This window comes from Rutidosis leptorrhynchoides, chromosome 9 (assembly GCF_046630445.1).
Source record: "Rutidosis leptorrhynchoides isolate AG116_Rl617_1_P2 chromosome 9, CSIRO_AGI_Rlap_v1, whole genome shotgun sequence".
Lineage (NCBI taxonomy): Eukaryota > Viridiplantae > Streptophyta > Magnoliopsida > Asterales > Asteraceae > Rutidosis > Rutidosis leptorrhynchoides.
Genome location: NC_092341.1, coordinates 98,188,710 through 98,206,202, shown reverse-complemented (window position 1 = coordinate 98,206,202; position 17,493 = coordinate 98,188,710).

Here is a 17,493-nt window from a genome sequence, read left to right as displayed (position 1 = left end):
CCTAAAACCAATTCGTTGTGATGGCTATTAATCTACTACTCTGGTCGATCCAGTTCTATTGGAAGAAGATAATGGAAACAGGAAATATTGGGTTAAATAAATTAGGAAATGAAACAGAACAGATAAGTGAGACAGATCAGATGGTTTAGAGGTGTTGGCGGGTATGAGAGGTCTCGGGTTCGAGCCCGGTTTGGGGCTTTTCTTTTTAGGAACTCTTTTAAAGGTAGTCTTTATTTTTTTAAAAACTTATTATTATCATTATTATTATTGTTATTATTATTATTATTATTAATTATTGTTATTATTACAAGTATTATAATAATTAACCTTAGTTAACAATTATGATTATTATTATTATTACTAATATTAATTATACAACTATTATTATCACTAATATAATTGATATTATTAATCTATTATTATTACTAGTTATTGTTATTATGTTTAGTATTATAATTATTATTATTATTAACATTATTACTAATAAAAGTTACCATTTATTATTAACACAATTAAAAATTACAATTTTGACTATTATTATTATTATTATTATTATTATTATTATTATTATTATTATTATTATTATTATTATTATCATTATTATTATTATTATTATTATTATTATTATTATTATTATCATTAGTAGTAATCTTATTAAGTAATATTATTATTAATATTATCATTAGTATTATTATAAGTAAAACTAATATTATAAATCTTACCATTTTAGTATTATTATCAATATTATGATTATGATTAGTATTATTAACATTATTATAAAAATGATACAATTTATTAGTACTTTCATAAATATTAGAATTATTATCATTTTATAAATAATAAGAATTATTATTATTAACAAGTATATTATTAATGTTAGTATCATTATATATATCATTACTAATATTTAACTTAGTATAATTAGAACTACTGTTTTGATAAACAAATGAAATATATAAATAATTATGTTAAACACATAACATAACAAAAATATTTTTTTTATATAAAAGGAATATATGAAACATAAATATATTATTAATATAAAAATGATATAATTTATAAGTTATAAACTTATTCGATTACGATTATGTGTATTAATATATAAACAAATGATATAGGTTCGTGAATTCAAGGCCAACCCTGCATTGTTCAGTTCCGTCGTACGAATATTTTTACTACAACATATTGTATCGTGAGTTTCATTTGCTCCATTTTAAATGCTTTTGCAATATATATTTTTGGGACTGAGAATACATGCGCTTTTATAAATGTTTGACGAAATAGACACAAGTACTTAAAACTACATTCTATGACTGGATTATTAAACTGAATATGCCCCTTTTTAGTCTGGTAATCTAAGAATTATGGAACAGATACCCTAATTGACGCGAATTCTAAAGATAGATCTATTGGGCCCAACAAGCCCCATCCAAAGTACCGGATGCTTTAGTACTTCGAATTTATCATGTCCGAAGGGAGTCCCGGAATGATGGGGATATTCTATATGCATCTTGTTAAGGTCGGTTACCAGGTGTTCACCATATGAATGATTTTTATCTCTATGGAGTTTGCGAAATGCCTGATATGTGAATGATGTTTATGAAAATATGAAATCTTGTGGTCTATTAAAAATGATGGAAATGAATATTGATGATAAACCAATGAACTCACCAACCTTTTGGTTGACACTTTAAAGCATGTTTATTCTCAGGTATGAAAGAAATTTTTCGCTGTGCATTTGCTCATTCTAGGAATATACTTGGAGTCATTCATGACATATATCAAAAGACGTTGCATTCAAGTCGTTGAGTTCAATAAAGATTATTATTAAGTAAATGACAGATTAGGTCATTTATAGTTTGGATATTATGAAATGGTATGCATGCCTGTCAACTTTCGATGTAATGAAAGTTTATCTTTTAAAAACGAATGCAATGTTTGTAAAATGTATCATATAGAGGTCAAATACCTCGCGATGTAATCATATGTTATTGTATTCGTCCTTATGGATTAGGACGGGTCATCACATGTGGTATCAGAGCGGTGGTCTTAGCGAAGCAGGTCTGCATTAGTGTGTCTAACTGATAAGTCGTTAGGATGCATTAGTGAGTGTGGACTTCGACCGTGTCTGCATGTCAAAATTTTTGCTTATCATTGTTGTTGGAAATCACTTGCTTATCATTCTTAGTCTAGACACATCTTACTGCTTTGATGACATGAATAGTGTATAGACAAAAATTCATATCTTAGCGTATCTGATAATTTATATCTTATCGCATCTGTTACTGTAGATTTTGCCTGACATATTCCATAAATTCCTCTGTAATCTACTAAATCTTTTAGAATATCATCTGGAATCCGAAAATCATTTCATATCAAAAAATCCTTTACTCAATCGTACGAAATGGAACTCGTCACTAGTTCAAGTTCTTCGGAACCCGACAACTATTCCGACATGGATGTTCACCTAAGCTCCGGAAGCAGCGTCACCAGAATGAATCAGTCAATCAGCCATCCCCAATTCATCTGATGGGTTCGTAATCTACTTAATCAATTGAGACGCCAAGAAGGCGATCCTTTCCACCAACTGAATTCACCTCTTGGTGAAGAATCTGAAGCACTTACCGGCGAACCTGTCCGAAACACCATATTCACCCTCATTTCCAGGATATCTAGCAATGATTATATGATATCCAAAATTCTCAATCTTATTCATCTGCTCGTTTCGACCGACAATCATCCCGGAATAATGGAAGAAGTCAACGAGCTTCGCGCTCGAGTAATCAATTTGGAAAAAGTGGTGCAAAACCTACCAGCTTCAGCAACAGCACCGGCAACACCAGTACCACCAACAACAACATCCGCAGTACAAGGCTCAACACTACACGTCTCAAACTCACAGTCTGTACCTCCAGCATAATCATCATACTACATGATGTCCTACATCGATTATCTTCGTTCTACATGACGCTCTACATCATTTATCTTCGTACGACTTGGCGATTATGTAATCTCTAATATTTTAGAGATTATATATTCTTGTTCTAACGGTAAATCAAATGAGTTTAATATCATATTAACTCATTAAATCCATGATTACATCTGAAGAAAATATATATGTATATATGTTTTCATAAAGATTGTAATTAAAAATTCTTTTGTACAAACTGTTAATGGTGAAAATATTTTAACGGGTAGGTAATACTCGAGGAATATTTAGATTTCACATTAATAAGTTACACTGTACATTCTCTCAATCTGATTCAACAGTCATTACTATCCTACTTACATCCACAGATATACGAATCCGTTCACCACAGAATAATCATTTTCATTCAATTTCATATTTGGATTTTGACCTATCAGAATTCAACAAGTGGCAAAATGAAGAAAATATTGGACAAAAATAAAATTTACTAGAAACAAACAAATTAACTATGAGAAATTTTGTTAAGAATCCACGCTAACTATTCCTAGCTAACTGTTCCTAGCTAACTGATTACATTTTATTTATCGCAATTTATATTCTCGCAATTTTATTTATCGTTATTTAAATTCTGTTATTTATTTTACGCACTTTAAATATCGGGACAGGTATACAAGGTTTTGACATATCATATCGACGCATATATATATATTATTTGGAATAACCATAGACACTCTATATGCAGTAATTCTTGAGTTAGCTATACAGGGTTGAGGTTGATTCTAAAATAATATATATACTTTGAGTTGTGATCGAGTCTGAGACATGTGTACGGGTCATGATACGTATTAATTAATTCGAATATTATATATTAAACTATATATGAATTATTGAATTACTAATTGTGGACTGCTAACTGTGGACTGCCAACATTGGACAATTAAAATGAATTAAAAATATTGATTATAACATATGAAACTCAACAATTCTTCAAGTTGCCACTTGATTTCATCTTAAACCTCATTTGTATCTTGATGATTATAATCTGCGTTCAAACCTTTCATGCTTCTTGAAAACACCTCGATCGAGAGGATGAACCAACCGCACTTCATCTACGGAAGAAAAGATTGATGCATATAGTTATGCACCTGAAAACACTCGGAACCTGAGTAAACGTTTAACACGTATCTGTGCTAGCTCCTTTGGCGTTGTTATTACCAAAAATAACTTTGCAATCCCATTTCAAATTATCCAATTTTGTCACAGCTTCAGCAAATCAACATTGACCTTTCATTTGAATTAGCTTTATTATAACCGTGATATATACGTTTGCCTTTCGTCAAAGTTACCGGAGAACCATTTATATTCTACCACATTAGCAGTAAACTTGCCTGTAACTTCATTACTCAGTGACTTAAGTCTCTTCGAAGAACCATTATATTTGTTCATTAAAACTTTATCATATACTCAACCACATCTTATAATGAGAATTGTCATATCAATTACCGGAAATCAACAATCAATATTTTGAATCTCGCAGCATTTCTACATCAACAGTTATATGTATACATATAACATTCATCTTTTAGAATTATGATCTTCCATTCTGAAATTTTGAAAAGCACCAAGTTTCCGAATCGATACTCCAACTTTTGAAAAAGCTAAATGAAGCAGCAGAAAGAGTAGACAACCGTAAACAACTTTAATCGTCAGAAGTTTGATGATAAAGAATAGTAGGTTGAAAACGCTCAGAAAAGTTGGAACTTGAAAACGGATTGAGCTAACCACGAAGGAGATCAAGGACAAATACCAGGACCATACCCTATATTCAAAGAATCCATGTAATTCTGGATCCGTTGAAATATTTAGAGAATATCTTGCTCCGAAGTCATGTTAAAATCTTGCGAAAATTTTTCTTCATCAACCTTCGAACTTGGAAATTCCAAAATATCATCATAAATATCTTCGATATTTCTAAGGATATTTTCATAAATATTCTTGTCCGAAATTATATACCTCTTCGTGCTTCCTGTGTTTCATTATATTGAAAACTTCTGTAAAATCTAAGTTTAATTTATGAACAAATTCTGGAGAAATGTAAAGAAATTGATGCATGAATTAGTATAATATAATGACACTTGATCAACGTGATTATATTACAGTAAGTCATGCTGAGTTTCTAATGAAACATGATGATTCAAAGACAATAACGTCATCATGTGCCATGTTACACGACTCTTACATTCTACCTAATCTCCAAACATATCAAGAACATATCTTCCTGATAGTTCTATCATTTCTCTTGAATTCTGGTAGTTTAACCAATCAAGATCGTGCTATTAAAAATTCTCTCTTAAAACGTTAGTCGTGTTCATTCGAAACTTCATACCTACGAATTCTGGACCATTATTCGCTTGACTTAAAGTCGGGAAGAGAAAACAAAAAGATGGAACTCCAAAATATAAAGGAAATGAAAGGGGTGGATTTATAGTAAAATATTCGACATAGCAATCGAGACAGATCATCGCATTTAACCAAAGAAGATCCTAATTTCCTTAATTATCGAAGAATCAAATTTTATTACGAAATTTTTCTTCTAAATTCTTTGAATTCCAAAAATCAACCGTGACTACGTCATCGGTTGAGACAAACCTGCATTTACTCATTTCACTCTTTTGTGACAGCTTCACTCGTACTCTTCACATAAACGAATTGTTTATTCCAAACTACTCATTGATTGATAAAACTCTAATTTCCAACTCGTATGCCTCATGAAAACATACTTATTATCATCCATGACCATCCCAATCAAATTTCGGGACGAAATTTCTTTAACGGGTAGGTACTGTGATGACCCGAAAATTTTTGACCAAATTTAAACCTAATCTATATATGATCTTGACACGATAAGCAAAGTCTGTAATGTTGAGTCTCGAAATCTTTGAAATTGTTTACACGGATTTATTTGACCTTCAACCACTCCTGACGATTAACGAACAATTATTGTAAATGAAAATGTATAAATATATATAAATATAAATTTATATAATAATTTAATATAAATTTAATCATCAGAGTTAAATATGTAACAATATATATATATATATATATTCAAGTTAAAAGGTTGTTATTAAAAATAAGAATATATATATATATATATATATATATATATATATATATATATATATATATATATATATATATATATATATATATGCTTTCTATACATGATTATTATTATATGTATATTGAAATATATGTAAAATGTATAAATATTCAATTATATAGATTATAATTAATAAATTGTAATATTATTACATTAACGGTAATTCCAAATTAAAATATAGTTATTATATTAATATTATTATTATTATTACTTTCATAAATATAAATGTTAATACTAATATTAATACCAGTATTATTAATATTATTATTTATAATATATAGATATGAAATTTGATACATTTAATCTGTTATATTAATATTACTAATATTATTGTTATCAATATTAGTATCATTTAGTAAAATTATAATTCTATTTATAATTTTGATTATTATTTCTAAAAATTATCACTTTTATTTAAAAATTATTGTTATCATTACTTTTATTACATTTATCATTATTATTATTATTAGCATTATTTTGATATTATTATTATTATTATTATTATTATTATTATTATTATTATTATTATTATTATTATTATTAATATCATGATTAACATTAGTATTAATAATTATTATTACCTTTGTTATTAATATTATTATTATTATTTGTATTATTATTAATAATAATACAAGTATTATTATTTTTAATATATTTATATTTATTAATTATTATTATTAATTAAATACATAGATTAAATAAGAAATTATTAAATACAGTAACCATCGTGATCAACTTTACAAAATTTTTGTATTTATTTCTCTTGATTTTCTACTGCCCGAATATTCTTGTCGACTCTCATCCACAATAAAACAATCGATTGTCCTTTTATTCTTACCACAATCATTCATCAACCAACAACAAATCATTCAATACAATTCATTTACTGCAATGAGAGAAGGGAAACAGAAAATGAGGAAGAAGCAGGCTCGACACTCTGTATATATAAATTTTTAGCCATAACTCGAATTTGAACCAAATTTTAAATTATATTAATGTAGATGTGTTAGGAATTATCTACTTAAACTATCTGTAAGTTTTCAATGATCAATTTCTTCTATTGAATTCGAATTTTCGAGTCAAAGTTTCAAATCAAAAAGTTAACAGAAGTGTTCATCGTAAAATTCAAATTTTTTTTAATGTTTCTGGATAAATTGATGATTCCTAAAGTTTATAGGAATGACTTAAAACCTAATTCAAGTTTTAATTATAATCTAAAACGATCGAAAATTTAAAATTTAATTTTTGAGTTCATGTTCTTGAACTGTAAGTAACAAAAGCTCGATTTCGAATTGAATTTCAAAATCCTTAAATGCAGTGTTGTTAGAAAACTTTTACTTAAACTATCTGGAAAATCTCAAGGATTAATTTTTCATATTGAGTTTCAATTTTGGAGTCAAAGTATTTTTGTACAAAGTCAAACATCGTGTTCAATCGTTAAATTTGAGTTCGTGTTTGTGTTTCCAGTTAAATTGATGATAGAGAAAGTTTTTAGGAATCATTTAGGACTTATTTCATGTAGGAAACTTGAGCTAAAACATTCATAAATTCAAAATCAAGTTATATATATTTTTTTATTTTTTGCGACATACAGCAGAATCTGTTCTTGCTGTTATTTTTTTTCTTTACTCTCGCGTCTGTTAATTTGAATTACAAGCGTTTATGTTTTGTAATTAAATCCTAAAACCAATTCGTTGTGATGGCTATTAATCTACTACTCTGGTCGATCCAGTTCTATTAGAAGAAGATAATGGAAACAGGAAATATTTGGTTAACTAAATTAGGAAATGAAATAGAACAGATAAGTGAGACAGATCAGATGGTTTAGAGGTGTTGGCGGGTACGAGAGGTCTCGGGTTCGAGCCCATTTTGGGGCTTTTCTTTTTAGGAACTCTTTTAAAGGTTGTCTTTATTTTTATAAAAACTTATTATTATCATTATTATTGTTATTATTATTATTATTATTATTATTATTATTATTATTATTATTATTATTATTATTATTATTATTATTATTATTATTATTATTATTATTATTATTATTATTATTATTATTATTATTATTATTATTATTAATTATTGTTATTATTACAAGTATTATAATAATTAACCTTAGTTAACAATTATGATTATTATTATTATTACTAATATTAATTATACAACTAATATTATCACTAATATAATTGATATTATTAATCTATTATTATTACTAGTTATTGTTATTATGATTAGTATTATAATTGTTATTATTATTAACATTATTACTAATAAAAGTTACCATTTATTATTAACACAATTAAAAATTACAATTTTGACTATTATTATTATTATTATTATTATTATTATTATTATTATTATTATTATTATTATTATTATTATTATTATTATCATCATCATCATCATCATCATCATTAGTAGTAATCTTATTAAGTAATAATATTATTAATATTATCATTAGTATTATTATAAGTAATACTAATATTATAAATCTTACCATTTTAGTATTATTATCAATATTATGATTATGATTAGTATTATTAACATTATTATAAAAATGATACAATTTATTAGTACTTTCATAAATATTAGAATTATTATTATTTTATAAATAATAAGAATTATTATTATTAACAAGTATATTATTAATGTTATTATCATTATATTTATCATTACTAATATTTAACTTAGTATAATTAGAACTACTGTTTTGATAAATAAATGAAATATATAAATAATTATGTTAAACACATAACATAACAAATTTTTTTTTTTATATAAAAGGAATATATGAAACATAAATAAAATATATTATTAATATAAAAATGATATAATTAATAAGTTATAAACTTATTCGATTACGATTATGTGTATTAATATATAAACAAATGATATAGGTTCGTGAATCCAAGGCCAACCCTGCATTGTTCAGTTCTGTCGTACGAATATTTTTACTACAAAATATTGAATCGTGAGTTTCATTTGCTCCATTTTTAAATGCTTTTGCAATATATATTTTTGGGACTGAGAATACATGCGCTTTTATAAATGTTTGACAAAATAGACACAAGTACTTAAAACTACATTATATGGCTGGATTATTAAAGCGAATATGCTCCTTTTTATTCTTGTAATCTAAGAATTAGGGAACAGACACCCTAATTGACGTGAATCCTAAAGATAGATCTATTGAGCCCAACAAGCCCCATCCAAAGTACCGGATGATTTAGTACTTCGAATTTATCATGTCCGAAGGGAGTCCCGAAATGATGGGGATATTCTATATGCATCTTGTTAAGGTCGGTTACCAGGTGTTCACCATATGAATGATTTTTATCTCTATGCAGTTTGCGAAATGCCTGATATGAGAATGATGTTTATGAAAATATGAAATCTTGTGGTCTATTAAAAATGATGGAAATGAATATTGATGATAAACCAATGAACTCACCAACCTTTTGGTTGACACTTTAAAGCATGTTTATTCTCAGGTATGAAAGAAATCTTCCGCTGTGCATTTGCTCATTCTAGGAATATACTTGGAGTCATTTATGACATATTTCAAAAGACGTTGCATTCAAGTCGTTGAGTTCAATAAAGATTATTATTAAGTAAATGACAGATTAGGTCATTTATAGTTTGGATATTATGAAATAGTATGCATGCCTGTCAACTTTCGATGTAATGAAAGTTTGTCTTTTAAAAACGAATGCAATGTTTGTAAAATGTATCATATAGAGGTCAAATACCTCGCGATGTAATCATATGTTATTGTATTCTTCCTTATGGATTAGGACGGGTCATCACATCTTTGCGTATGGTACGTTAGTAGATGCAAGGGTATCTTTGCATCCTTGTGTATTGCACATAATCTTGTCTTTGCGACCATGCGTTGGTCAATTAAACGGACGCAAGGTTTATCTTGCGTTCTTGCGTCCTTACACTTTCTGCTGATTTTATTGTTACTTATGCAGGGATTTGTGGAAGGAAAGTTAACGATGAAGAATAAGTTGAGCATTATAGGGGATGTTAAGAAGGTCATGACTGAGAATCAAATTAAAAAGTTTAAAGAAACGTGTTTTGGTCCATGGTTAGATCTTGAATACGTTGGTAATGATCCCGGGATTGCACATTGCTTGCTCCAATGGAAGAGTGTGCGGCCGGAAAGACTAGATAATGATAAGTACCCCGATGAGCATGAGGATCTATGGTTTCGTTTTCAGAACAATTATTCAATTAGATTTGGTCGCCGTGAATTTTGTCTTGTGACGGGTTTTTTGTTTAGTAGCCAGACGGACATGGCACATTACATCCCGAAGAATTATGACGTCCAGACCGCACCTATTAGACGACGTTTATTTAAGGGTTTTAAAGATTCTAAAAATGTTTTGATTAGTGATGTTGAAAAGATGCATTTAAAATTTGATCACCACAGTATTAGTGACGATGATGTGGTGCGACTTGCAATTATCTTGATTGTAGAGAGAGGTTTTATGGGTAAACAAGGGATCCATGTTGTGAATAAAAAGTTTTTATGGTTAGTCGAAGAGTTATCGTGTGTTAATGAGTACCCATGGGGGTCTCGTATTTGGGAGCCAACTTACGAAGCGGTTAGTGAAGGGTTTGTTATTCGTGAAAGCCAATTAGAGAGTGGAAAGGCGTATACTTTGGCGGGATTTATGTGGGTATTCAAGGTAAATGGTTGAATATTTATTTTTTAATGTTAATATTTAAGATGTAACATAAATTAATTGTTTTTTATTTGTAGATTGGATTCTCGAGTCTTACCGTCGTACCATTAAACCGTTTACTAAAAAGACTGACAAGAATGGAGTACCGAGGGCTCTTTTTTGGAAGCGTTCATCTGCTGAGTCATATGGAATCTCTGAATACCTTAAACTCCTAGATATTCAGGTTAGTTACATTTTAAAAATGTTAGGTTATCCTAAATTGTTGCATAGTTTATCTGTTTACAGACAGGTTCTGGTATGGGCGCAAGGTAGGCCTTGCGTCTTTGCGTTTGGTTTTTCTTGTAGACGCAAGGTTGTGTTTGCGACCTTGCGTTTGCTTTTGTTCCTGGACACAAGAGTTTTTTGCGACCTTGCGTACACTAACGCAAGCTATAGTTTGCGTCTTTGCATAATATTCTTATTATTTGATAATTAATTAATAATTATGTAGGATGAGTGTCCCAAGAAAAAGAGACCTTTACGTGGTCTGCAGCCAACTGATACAGAAAAGAGTTTTCAATGGTGGATTCAGAGTGACGTGTACTTTAGAGGAGGAAAGGTACCAGAAGATGAGATCGAGGATGAGGTCCAGGATGATCTAGTTGATACAGATGATCTAGTTGTTGATGGGTCTGAGCAGACACCCCACAAGCATTCAACAGAAGATCTAGATACAGAAGGCCCTCCTGATGTACACAATTTACATCGTATGTTAGTGTTGTTGACAAAGCGGATGGACAAACAAGAGAAAGAGTTAATGATTGTAAAAAACTTGTTATGCAACACGAAACACTTTGATCGCAACAACAACAATATCAATATCAGGTATATTTAATTGTATTTTTGGTATTATTTGAATTGAATATTTATGTTATTTATGTTATTTATTGTGTTTAGGATGATGATATGTGTTTCAATCGATCTTTGTCTGATAATGAAATCGAAAGGCCTTCTTCAATGCACATTCGACGTGGAATCAGAGAAAAAAGGCCAACTGGTGTATTAAGGTCACCATTCATAACACCTGGGTACAGAAAACCCATTGAGAAGGTACATTTTAGCAAATAATGTTGTGTTTCTGTGACTGTTGTGGACGCAAGACATACCTTGCGTCCTTGCGTATCGCAAGGGTGTTATTGGGTCCTAGCATCTTGGACACGCAAGGTCATATTTGCTTCCTTGCGTCTGCGTGTCGCAAGGTTTAGTTTGCGTCCTTGCGCATGGTTGTTTACTAAGTAACTCTTTGTTTTTTACTCAGTTGTCAAAAGATGTGGTTGAGAAAGTGGAAAGCATGAATGTTGTACGCCTTGGAACTGAAGAAGATCAAGGTCAACAACAAATTAATGATGATGTGGTACCTATGGACACAGATGCAGTAGCAGAGGTGGGTACATAGATTTTAGCTGGCGCAAACAGGAATTTGCGTCCTTGCGTCCCCTTTATTTTAGGCGCAAGGATAGTTTTGCGTCCTTGCATCTAGTTGTTTCTAAAAATGCAAGAACATATTTGCGTCCTTGCGTCTATTTGGATTAACTTTTTATTAAGCTTATCTATTGAATTATTGTAGGTGAGAGTTGATAAGCAGCCTGTTAAAGTTACTAAGAGAAAAAAAGGAACAAGACTGGGCTAGTGAGGAAGAAATATGGGGGTTGATTGACAGGTTTATAAATGATCAAGGAACTCTTCAACTACCGCCACCTAATGCCTGGAGAGATGGTAGAAAGCATGCAGGCCCAGCAAAAGTTCCAAAGACAATGATTGAGAGTAAGCAAGAGACTCGCTGCATGTTCATCTTTCAAAATGACCAATTCATTTACATAAATGAAGACTTTTGGCTTCGATTACTAGGATTAGGACATTCTGGTTATTTGGATAACTTGGTAAGTGTTGAGTCCCCAAAATAATTAAGGATTTAATTATGACAAAATAGAATTTATTTGCACAAAAATGTTATGTGCAGCCAGCACAAGTTTGTTTATGTATAGACAACAGATTTCGCTGTGTCAAGGGTTTAATATGCTGCCTAGTCTACTAGCACAAGGTAGACAATATTCTTCAATTAGCACAGGATGTGTACCCAGCAATTCAAGAATATCAAGTGTCTCAGCAATGAAGAACCAGCATAGCTGGAATGCAGCTTACTACACAAGACAGCTATGCTCCATTATAAGCATAGTGGTTTCCTGAGTGGTCTACATCAATTGTACTTTTCAACAGAAATAAAAGACAAAGTTGAACAGAAAAGGACACGTGTCAGCGGCTGACAAGTGACCTTACAAGACCATGTTGGAATGCAGAAGTTTAACACATGTGCAGACATGTGTTATCCTTTGTCAACGCCTAGGAAACACAACATTCTATTTATTTAATCAAATAGTGGTGCCAAACTAAATTGTGGTGTTCCTGCAAATTGCTACTAAAGAGGAAAGAGGAGAGCACGCTCTCTGATGCAGTTGTCTCCATAAGAACAGATAGAACAATTACACGGTCAACAGGACTATTATAAATTGATGTATCCACTATTGTAACAACTAGTGGCGTGGGTTTGTTTATTTAGAGTTCAATACGTGTAATAGCTTAGAACACCCTCTGTAGCTATACTTGGGTAAATCTGTATCAACCAACTATCATTCTGTCGAGAATAGTTGTAATTCTTTGTGATTTAATCAATAAAGAATAAACCGTTGAAAAATTACCTTTGACTCTATTTAATTTACTTGCTTGAATACTAAACTGTGTCTTAACTGTTAAGTTAATTAAAAGAATTGTATTCACCTCCCTCTACAATACTCCTGTTGTTTATCAAGGGACCAACAACTGGTATCAGAGCTTCAGTCTTGATAATTTAATATCTTAGATCTGAATTCTCTCATGGCTGCATATTCAAATATAGCTTACCTTGAAAATGGCTTATCCAATAGACCACCCAAATTTGATGAAGATGAGTATGAAACTTGGAAGGCAAGGTTCATGCTTCACCTGGAGTCTATTGACCCACTCATGCCTGGTATTGCCACAGATGGTCCATTTATCCCAACTGACACTATTGATAGTATTCCAGCTACTGCTGACACTCCTGCAATTCCTGGCAGAGAGGTTGTTCTCACTCCAGCTAAATGGGATGCTGAGGACAAATGTCGTGTTGGACTTGACCCTAAGATCAGAACTCTGTTAGCTATAACATTACTAACCACCTGTTCAAATTGATTAAGGGAAAACTTAATGCTAAGCTTATGTTAGACTATCAAGATGTTACTTATGAAGGCATGGATGAGGTTAGGCAGAACAAGATTATTGCTTTGAAAAGAGAGTATGAAATGTTCTTTGCCTATAAGAATGAGACCCTTAAGCAAACCTTCATTAGGTTTAACTCCTTAGTTGCTGACCTGCTTACTTTGAAAATCACATATATTGATTTTGAACAAGTAAACAAATTCATTGACTCACTGTCTGCTAAATGAAAACCTGTGACTGACCCTCTAAGAACCACCCAGACTTTAAAGAACTTTAACATGTCTTCTCTCCATGGTACACTTTGGAACCATGAGAAGGCAGAAGCTAAACTTGAACTAAACTTGAAAGAAAACTTTAAGTCTGCCCCCACCACTTCAAAATCTTTTAAAACAGATGATACTGCTCTTATTGCTACTGCTAAAAAGAAAGCTCAAAAGGCTTTACTGGTTCAAAAGTTGACAGCAGAAGAAGAGTCAGCTGAAGATGATGTGGAGAGTGGTACTGGGTCTGAAGAGAGCAGTAATGATGAAAATGATGTGGAGGAGTTTGCTGAAGATATGGCTTTGTTGGCTAGGCAGTTTAAAAGGTTCAATGGTAATAGAACTAGCAAGTCATACAAAGGGAGTAAGAAGCCGAGTGCTAGGTATAATAGCAAATCACTCAAAGGTCCTAAATCTGAGTGTTACAATTGTGGGAAGGTTGAAAATTTTGCTACTGAATGTGTTGACAATGAATATTGTCTATTATTTGTGGCATGTGGTTTTAGACTAATTAATGTAATAGGTTATTTACTTGTTATTGTATTAGTTAGTTTAACCATGGTAATTGTTATTTACCACTATTGTAACTAAAGGAGGTTGCTAGTATATAAAGCAACCTCCCGCCCATTTTATCATTAGTTGAGTTATAACACATTTCACCACTTTGCAAGTATCTCTCTCAACCTTATCATCATAATACTTGTTCTTAACATCTAAACCCACTTACACTAACAAAACCGATCGATCTCAGCAAGAATTGGGGCTAACAGAATGCATGTCCAGAAAACCTTCAATCTCACATGCTAACTCTTTCTCAAAAGCTGATAAGTACAAGAACAAATACAAAGCTATGAAAGTTCAGATGAAGGAGAGTGCAAAGACTGATAAGAAGGGAAAGAACCCAGAAAAGGTTCTAGTTGCTGAGCATCATAACTGGGATGAAACCAGCTCTTCTTCATCTTCTGACAGTGATACTGATGATGATGATAGTTATGCTTCTGGTAAAAAGCTGTGTTTGATGGCTAAGGAGGTCGAGGAGTCTGATGAGGATGATAATGGTAGTACATTTGTGTCTGATATGAGGGAAGCTGACCTGAAAAAGGATTCACCTCAATAGAAAACTGAAATGCTGTATATGGTTGATAATTTTTGAACTTATACTGATGATGAAAAAGCTGAAATGTTTGACTACCTAAGAGTTGATCTATGTAGAGGCAGTAAACGTGAAGAAGTTTTGAAAAATGATAACAAATCTTTAAATGATAAACTTAAAATCAAAAATGATGAAATTAAAATCTTGAAGGATGAAATTTCAAAACTTGAAAAACAAAATTTTGCTCTAAAGTCCCTTCACGTTGAGGCACAGATGTTAAGAACCAGCTAAACGACCTAAAAAAGGTTGTTGCTTCATGGTGTACATCCGCTCAACGCACAGCTAAATGTGTAAATGAGCAGCTGCCTGCCTAAGTTGAAGCCTTCTTTGCTGGTGACTATGCTGCTGTTGCTGCTCTTGCAGAAGTTACTTTTATGGACCCCATTCTTGAAACTGATCCTGAAGCTGTCTTGCCAAATACTTTTGCTAAGATAGTTAAGGGTAAAAAGGTCTTAACAAATAAGTTTGTCAGACCTACAGAAACCCCACCACCGTCTATGAAAGAAATTTTGGAGAATGAAGTAAAAGCCAAGGAAACCAGTACTTCAATTGATGAAACTACTGATCCCTCAAGCATTTACTGTATGACTCCAAAATAAAGACGCATTAATAGGGAAATTACTGAAAACAATCAAAGAAAGTCAAAATCAATTGATTCCCCTTCGTGTTCAAATTTCACCAATGCTGAGCCAGCTGATGAAAATTGTACCGGTCAACCAGTAGCTGCTGACAAGCCAGCAAAATGCAATAATGGCAAGTCAAAGGCAGCAATCAAGATTCATACTAGTCAACCGGTATCAGCTGACGGGTCAGTAACTTGCCACACTGGATCGTCAAATAACAAAGGCAAAGCAGTATATCATGATTATGGTGAAATGCCCCGTTCATATCGATTATAAACGATTCATAATAGTTGATTACATCGTGAGGTATTTGACCTCTATATGATACATTTTACAAACATTGCACTCGTTTTTAAAAGACAAACTTTCATTACATCGAAAGTTGACGGCATGGATACCATTTCATAATATATACAAACTATCAATAACTTAATAATAATCTTGCTGAACTCAACAACTCGAATGTAACGTCTTTTGAAATATATCATGAATGGCTCCAAGTAATATCTCTAAAATGAGCAAATGTACAGCGAAAGATTTCTTTGATACCTGAGAATAAACATGCTTACAAGTGTCAACCAAAAGGTTAGTGAGTTCATTAGTTTATCAACAATATTCATTTTCATCATTTTTAATAGACCACAAGATTTCATATTTCCATTTCCCATAAACATCATGCATGCATATAGCCATCTGCATAAAATTCATGGTAACCGACATTAACCATAATGCATAAAATATCCCCACAGACATCGACGTCTGTATAATAATAATCTCGAAGTACTAAAGCCATCCATAGACATGAATGGGGGTTGTTAGGCCCAATAGATCTATCTTTAGGATTCGCGTCAATTAGGGGCCATTTCCCCAATTTTTAGGTTACCAGACTTGAAGGGCAATATTCGATTTCGATAATCCAACCATAGAATGTAATTTTGATTACTTGTGTCTATTTTGTAAAACATTTATAAAAGCAGCGCATGTATTCTCAGTCCCAAAAATATATATTGCAAAAGCATTTAAAAAGAGAGCAAATGAAACTCACAATACGATATTTTGTAGTAAAAATATGCATACAACGATACTGAACAATGCAAGGTTGGCCTCGGATTCACGAACCTTTATCAATTATATATATTAACACATATAATGGTAATCGAACAAATATATATATATATATATATATATATATATATATATATATATATATATATATATATATATATATATATATATATATATATATATATATATATATATATATATATATATATATATATATATTATAATTGTTATATTATATTATATTTATGCAAATTTAATATATTCAATTTATATATTTTATATAACTAATATTTATCATTATTTATAACATGTTAATAATAAAAGTTTATATTAGGGTTT